The sequence below is a fragment of the Oryza brachyantha genome, chromosome 1, assembly GCF_000231095.2.
Source record: "Oryza brachyantha chromosome 1, ObraRS2, whole genome shotgun sequence".
NCBI lineage: Eukaryota > Viridiplantae > Streptophyta > Magnoliopsida > Poales > Poaceae > Oryza > Oryza brachyantha.
The window spans coordinates 12,323,413-12,330,616 of NC_023163.2; the positions used below are offsets into that span (position 1 = coordinate 12,323,413).

General features: G+C 49.7%; 1 pseudogene; it reads left to right on the plus strand.

The window, feature by feature from the left end:
• The first annotated feature begins 886 nt into the window (after nucleotides 1-886).
• On the plus strand, nucleotides 887-3,977 carry LOC102716644 (annotated as a pseudogene).
• Nucleotides 3,978-7,204: the final 3,227 nt, after the last annotated feature.

The following is a 7,204-nucleotide window of genomic DNA, read 5'->3' on the forward strand; positions in this document are numbered from 1 at the left end:
TGAGGGCTTATTGCTGGAGTTTTAGCCAGTATTATCTTAAGTAATTCATCGGTTCATGTGTTAAGCTCGCAGATCTTCATGTTTTCTATAGTTATATCGAATCCGTTTGCATACTGTCTCAGTTTGGTTCGATCTATGAAAGTTTGGTCTGATCTACCTATAGAAGCTTGCCCTATCTACCAAGTTTTGCAGGCGAGTCGACGAATTGCGTTGGTTTGAAATTTAATAACTTGTGCATCGCAATATTACACTAGTTTCATGCATGGTTATGTTCATGTCTGAATTTTCTTGGTTTAGTCCGATCTTCTAGGTCTAGCTTGAGTACGTATGCATTTGGTTGTTATTATTCTATGCTAGTAATTAGTATAGCAATCTAGTTTTACCTTAATTTACACGCTTAGTGTTCTATTGCTGCTAACTGCATGTGCAATAAGTGCTAAATCGGTCCGATCGGTTGATTAATCTTAAAACTTTCTCAGTTAGGTCTGATCTTTCATGATGAATTGGTAGATTCGACTATTTGGTGATTATCCTACTCATAATTCAGCCGATAGAGCACACTTTCGCATGATATCACGAAATTCCTGTAAAGTTGATTGTTTATCGTATCAACTAGGGTCCTGAAGCAATATCAGCTATCCAGCCGATAGCGACTTTAGGTTTAACTGTTTTTTCTGTCTTTTTATATCTTGTTAGTTACAGTATCAAACTGACTAGTACGTCTGGTTTCTAAGATTTAGGTTCTGCACTGAAACATTCTAAGAAGTGATTCCCAGGTGCGTGTGTGACACGTCAACGTTCACACTTTTGACGTCAACAACGGGTCGCTGCTACGGGCGGGGAATTTAGCAAGCCTAAGCGGCAAATAGTTAATTTTCCACGAGAAATGGTCTTGTGTGCATTTAATGGTAAATTTTTTTTTAAAAAAAAATACACCGTTAATGGTTTAGGAAACGGGTGGGTGGAAACGAGCAAACTCGGGGCCTCACTGTTCGCTAGTCGCCACCGTCTCCATGCCGCCGCTACTCAGTTCTTCTCGCACTGCCTCCTCCCTCGCCTCGGCTGCCCCACCTCTGGTCGCCTCATCCCTCACCTCCGCCTCAAAACTCTATCCTTCTCCTATACCACCATCACCGGCACCTGCACCTCCTCCTCGCAAGCGCTTCGAGTCCCACCTCGTCTACATGGCCCCTCGCTACGCCGTGGCCGCCGCCTGCTCGGCGCAGCCGACGGCCCCCTCTCATTCGCCCGCATCTTCGACCTCGCCGCCCTCCGCGTCCCCGCCACCACCTGCGCGCCCCTCGAGCGCCGCCTCCGCGGCCATCTCCTCAACTGGCCCGCGTGCGCAACGTCGTCCGCCTTCCCTGCGGCGACGGCGGTCACGACATCCTCCTGTTCCGCACTTCCCCTCCGAGACCCCCCAGTGCCCTCTCCCCGCCAACCATGGTGGGGCGTCGTGAGAAGCTGGCTCGCGAGTTCAACTCCCGCGGTTTCGTGCAGTTTCCCAACCTTGCCAAGCTGGTCCCCCCCCCTCCCTGCGAGGAAACGGAAGAGGAAAGAGGACGAAGGCGGCGGCGAGGCTGCGGTGATGGCAAGGAATAGTAAAGACAAAGTATACGTGGTGGAGGTGGTCGGAGAAGGAATGGTGCACGACGACGAGTGGATGGGGTTGGTTGGGGAAGAGGGGTTCGGGAGTTGCGCGTGGAGAGGAGGCCCCACCCGGTTGCTGCTCCTCGACGAGAGCTATGCCAATAGGACGGTTGATGAGCTCCCGGATGCTATCAAGGTGGTGATTTCTGGAATCTGGTGCTTTGTTAGCCCTTCCCTGAAGTTGCCAAACAGGCTGTTATAGTTGCAGTTATTGAACTAAGAATCATAGAGTTTCTAGTCGATTGTTATGTTGATAGAACTATTATCAAATGAGATCGGGGTGTGCGGTGGTAAATTTTTCAGTCCTATGCCTTGATATTCACTAGTACTAACCAGTCCCAACACTAATTTTTTTCAACTACCCTTTTCTGGACCAAATGAGGAAAATCACAGGTTTAGCGTGTTTAAAATTCTAATTTATGTATTTCATTGGTTTTGTCACAATATTATCTTATTTGGACCCAGAAAGCCTTTTTTATTTTCAAAATTATCTTCAAGGCTTATGAAGTTACAACATAGTGTAGCAAGGGGATACATGAAGAAATGGTGTATACATTACTTTAATATTTTTTCTTTCACTGGAATCCCTTTCAGGTTGTGTTGGATCATGAAACTAACAAGGATGGATCTTCAGCCTATGAGCTTGTAAAATGCCAAGTGACCTTGTTCTACGATTACTGGCCAATGAATGAAGTATTTTTCCACCTGTTTACAGTTGATGGTCTAAGCATCATTTGCTTTCAATTTCTCTTGTTATAACTTTTTGTCTAAGTGTGCTGTTTTTTTGTGCTAGTGCATTTTGTTGATTAGGTTATTGTTATACCAATGGTTTTTTTGTTACGTATTTCCAGTGTTGTCCTTGAGATGTTCTAATCTCCAATTGTATCCGTTATAGAATACACATGGACTTTAACACAAAGAATCATTTAGCAGAAGTGTCAGCCAACTAATAAATTCCAGGGTTGGCGATTGATAAAACGTCAAAGTTGGTTTGACTATGTACGGTAAATAGCCATTCATTTTTGTGCCAGCCTTCTAGCCTTCTATTTGTTGATCTGGACGCCAGAAATGTAATATATGCTAAGATCAACATCATGCTGCTCAGTTTGCTGAAGTCTGCCAAAGTGTGAAACATTGTTGCAGCTGACAATTGTAAACCATTTTAGAAAAACTATTGCATCTCACATGTAAATAAATGCGGGGATTCAAAGGCTTTATCCAGGAGAAAACAAAATATGACTTCTTACAGGCTTGGTTTGAAGTTCTTCCAAGTTACAAGTCTGTAGAACTCGTTGGTGTCAAGGTTCTCATTTGTGTTGGTATCTGATGCTTCTGTAGTGTCCAGTTAACACTGCCTTTGCAAATTCCAGATAAAGACCAAAAGTTCAGTCTGTACAGATTAGATTGAATTGTCTCAATATAAGAGTCTAATCCCAGTTTTCTCATAGATGATTGGTCTACTCTGTTATTGCTTCAAAGATATGATAACATAGAAAGGCAATTGAAAACTCGGTTGTACCAATGCATTATCATGGCACAAATATGAAATTTGGTATTATTAACTTTTAGGCAGCACAAATTTCAACTCTGCAGTTTTTTTTCTATCCAAAATGCAATATTATTGTTTGTATTAGCATGTCATCACATTGTTACTTGTGGGGTCTATTGGATATGTTGATCAACATTGCTTCACATGGAAAAAAATATAAATATTCTTATGCAGCATGTTCATTATCTTTTTTCAATTTTCTTCTGCTTAACTGTTTTGCTCCTCATCTTACCTTAGGTTTTAGAGGAATTACTCCCGGAAGGAATAATCACTCCTACAGGATTCGAGACAGTAGGGCATATTGCACACTTGAACTTGAGAGATGAACATTTACCTTACAAGAAGCTTATTGCTCAGGTAATATCTAATTGCATGACAGCATGATACGCTGGCTTCCCAATCTTGAGTATGTTTTCTTGTGCATGCAGGTGGTACTAGACAAAGACAAACCAAAGATCCAAACTGTTGTCAATAAGACTGATGCTATTCAAAATGACTACAGGATTATGCAGCTTGAAGTCTTAGCTGGTACTGATTCCCTTGTAACTACAGTTATTGAAAATGGTCTTCGGTTCCAAGTTGATCTTTCAACAGTGTATGTTCTTGTCATCTCTTAGCTCATATTTCTCACACATATTTGTAGTACTACGTCTTTAAAGAATTCTACTATCGTGCACTTGAATGTTAGCGTAATTGCTATCATGAGCCTTGTTTCCAGTAACAAATCTTCATCAGAAGGTCTATCTAGCGTTTCTTATTCTTATTTGTAATAAAGATATATGGCCCTATTATCACTACTATAGAACCAGTTATCTGTGACGGGCCTAAACTCATATTTATGACGGGCAATGGTCTGGTCACTGATGAGTGGTCACTGATGAGAAAAAACTTATCATTGACTGGTCAAAGTCCGTCACCGATGGACATTATCTTTAATGGGCCAAAAGTAAAGTCCGTCACCGAGATGCTCATAGCCTGTCACGGATGACTCATCTTTCACGGACTAAAATTATGGCTCGTCACGGATGAGTCATCTGTGATGGGGCCATGAGATACTGCCCGTCACGGATGACCCATCCGTGACGGGCACTTATTACGGCCCTTCACGAATAGTGAAATACACACAAAAAAATAATTTGATTTATTTTCTGGCCTTACGATGTTGGTAGTGATGCCCTCAAAAAATGAATGAAGCAATATATATATATACACACACACATATATCTATCCATACATTATTTTATTTTTAACACTAAAATAAAAACTACAACATGTAGAAATTTTTTAGATCAGTAGTGCACTAAAATAAAAACTACAACCAAGTAAATTAAATTAGTAGTGTACTAAAACTATATCGCCCGCCGTCGTCGTCGCCAAGGTCATTATCACCGCGCCCGAGCTGGATTTGTTGTGCCGCCCCCGCTCCGACCGCCCACTCCCGCCTACGGATCCGGGCAGGATGAGGCTTGTGTCACTGCCCACTTGTCGTTGTCGTCGGGGTCAACGCCGCCACCACCACCCGTGTCATCATCGTCGCCCACTCGTTGTCGTTGCCACCCATCGTCGGGGTCGGTGCCACCACGGAGGGGGCAGCCCGATCAATGGAGCGATGTGCCGGCCACCACGGGCACGCCGTCCACTCAAGCTCGGCGCCGAGAGAGGAAGAGAATGAGAGGGAGAGGAGAGAAAGAGTGAGAGAGGAAGAGAAAGAGTGACGAGAAGGGAAAGATATCATGGGAGGACATAGAGTGAGGAGGAAAGGTAAAAAATTTGATGTGGTGAGAAGGGAAAATTTTCACGAAGTTTTCATGTCATCTTTGACGGGCCATAATTATGGCCCGTGATGGATGACTTGTCACACCCGGAGTTTCATCCCAAGCCTAAAATCGTAAAAAGAAATTCGTAAATAACAATTGGCTTAATTAACTCAGGAAGAATCCCTCTAAAAGGAATTAATTTAATTAAATCGAGGCTCGCAAAAATCGACTAACTGGATTTAAATTCAAATTGCAGAAGTATAAAATTTGGCCAAAATAATTAATTTAAAACTCGGCAAAAGTGGGGTTTTCCTTTTTCCCTCCTTTTTCCTTTCTTTTTCCCTTCCTCCTCAAATTAGGCCGAAGTCCAATTTTCCTCCCTTCCTTTTCTTTTTCCTTTTTCTTTTTCCTCCCCTCCTTCCTGGGCCGGCCCAGCCGAGCCGGCCCACCACCACTTCCTCTCGGCCGGCCCAACCGACCGGCTCAGGCCTCCCCTCTCCGCGCGCGCCTCCGCCTGGGCCGCCGCTCGGCCCAGCTCCCGCGCCGCGCCCACGCCCGCGAGTCCGCGCCGCCTCCCACCTCCCTCGCGCCACTGACAGGTGGGGCCCACCTGTCAGCGACCAGGCTTCGCCAGCGCCCGCGCCGCGCCGCGCCGGTCGAGTCCGCCTCCGCCCCGACTCCTCCGGACACCGCGCCGCTTCGCAACCGCCGCCGCCGAGTTCGCCGCGTCGCCGACTCGGTCTCCAACCTCCGCCCGCCCTAGCCGGCGCCGCCACCCTATAAATCCCGGGCCGCCGCGCGCCGTCGCCCACTTTCCGCCTCCGCCCGGAGTTTCATCCCAAGCCTAAAATCGTAAAAAGAAATTCGTAAATAACAATTGGCTTAATTAACTCACGAAGAATCCCTCTAAAAGGAATTAATTTAATTAAATCGAGGCTCGCAAATCGACTAACTGGATTTAAATTCAAATTGCAGAAGTATAAAATTTGGCCAAACAAATTAATTTAAAACTCGGCAAAAGTGGGGTTTTCCTTTTTCCCTCCTTTTTCCTTTCTTTTTCCCTTCCTCCTCAAATTGGGCCGAAGTCCAATTTTCCTCTCTTCGTTTTCTTTTTCCTTTTTCTTTTTCCTCCCCTCCTTCCCGGGCCGGCCCAGCCGACCGGCTCCGGCCTCCCCTCTCCGCGCGCGCCTTCGCCTGGGCCGCCGCTCGGCCAAGCTCCCGCGCCGCGCCCGCGCCCGCGAGTCCGCGTCGCCTTCCTCCTCCCTCGCGCCACTGAAAGGTGGGGCCCACCTGTCAGCGACCAGGCTTCGCCAGCGCCCGCGCCCTCGCCGCGCCGCGCCGGTCGAGTCCTCCTCCGCCCCGACTCCTCCGGACGCCGCGCCGCTCCGCAGCCGCCGCCGCCGAGTTCGCCGCGTCGCTGACTCGGTCTCCAACCTTCGCCCGCCCTAGCCGGCGCCGCCACCCTATAAATCCCGGGCCGCCGCGCGCCGCCGCCCACTTTCCGCCTCCGCCTGAGCCGCCGCCGCGCTGTCGTCGTTCGCCGCCGTCGGTAGACCTCGCCTCCAGCCGCCGGTCGTCGTCGTCTAGCTGCGTCACCACCCGCGCCTCGCTGTCGCCGACTTGCTGCTGCCCTCGGCGTCGCCAGGGAGCCTGCCCAGTGCCGCGCACTCCTTCACCGCCCCGTCGCCGCCGCGTCTGGCCTCCTCGCCGTCGCCCATCGATCTCCGCCGCCGTTGCCGATCTCCCGCCCCTACTCGCGTCGCCACCTTCGCCTCGATCTCGCCGACCCGTCCGCGCGTTCGCCGCCGCCGGTGAGCGTCTCCATCCTCCTTCCCTCTCTCTCCCCCTTCTCGGCCGACCGCCGCCGAGCCGCACGCCGTCACCGGTGCGGTCGTCGTCGCCTTCGCGACGCCGTCGTCTAGCCGCCGTCACCTGCGCTTGCGCGTGCCCGTGTTCGCCGCTCGCCAGTTGTCGCCGCGCCACCCGTCGCCGCTGCTTCGCCGGGTAGCGCCGCGTGCGTCGCCGCCTCGGCCGTCGTCGCCGTCGTGCCGTCGCCGAACGCCGGTCGTCGTCGCGCCGTCGTCGCCGTCGCCGTGCGCCGCCGCCACCGCGCCGCCCGCAGGTCCCGTCGCCGGCCGCGCTCGCTGCTTCCTCTCTGTTCCCCTCTCGCTGACGAGCGGGACCCACCCGTCAGTCGCCCCGCGCCTCTCTCCTCTCTCCTCCCGTGGGACCCAGCTGTCAGTCTCTC